Source organism: Alligator sinensis, unplaced genomic scaffold (assembly GCF_000455745.1).
Source record: "Alligator sinensis unplaced genomic scaffold, ASM45574v1 scaffold628_2, whole genome shotgun sequence".
NCBI classification, from domain to species: Eukaryota; Metazoa; Chordata; order Crocodylia; family Alligatoridae; genus Alligator; species Alligator sinensis.
The window spans coordinates 3826570-3827369 of record NW_005841833.1 but is presented as its reverse complement, the minus strand read 5'-3'; positions in this window follow the sequence as shown (position 1 = coordinate 3827369).

Genomic DNA, 800 nt, shown 5'->3' with positions numbered 1-800 from the left:
TATTTAATATAATAATATTAATTATTCCCCAGTGAGGCACTTTTCTATCATTATTATTTAATATAATAATATTAATTATTCCCCAGTGAGGCACTTTTCTATCATTATTATTTAATATAATAATATTAATTATTCCCCACTGAGTCTTTTCTATTTTTATTATTTAATATTCCCCACCGAGGCATCTTTTCCATTATTATTTAACATAATAATAATAAAAACAACTCAGTGGGGAATAATATTATTAATATAAAAATATTAGTTATGCCCCACTGAGGAGTCTTTTTTACTATTATTTAATAGTAAAATATTAATTATTCCCCAGTGAGGAGTCTTTTTTTAATAATTATTATTTAGCATAATAATATTAATTATTCCCTAGTAAGGAGTGTTTTACATGATTATTATTTAATATAACAATATTCACGATACTATTAACAGCACCACCCATCCCTCACAAAATGGCGGGGAGAGCGCTGCGCGCGCTGCTTTTATATCTCTCATATCTCGCGAGACTTCGGGGCCTCACCAACCTGCTCGGTGACGTTTCCATCTGAGGGGCGCGGCGATGGTCGCTAGTGCGCGGTGACGTTACAAGAAAGGGCCCGGCGGCTGCAAGGCCCCCTGTGGGTGGGGGTCCTTAGGCCCCTGCGGTCGCTTTGTCAGAGGAGGCTAAGCGAGTGCCTGTCAATCGCTCCGCCGCGGCGGAGGGGGCTCCTAAAATCCGGGGAGCGGCGCGGGGGGGCAGCGCTCGGGCCGCGCGGCCGCGCCAGGGCTGTGCCGGCGGCGCTTGGTGGGGC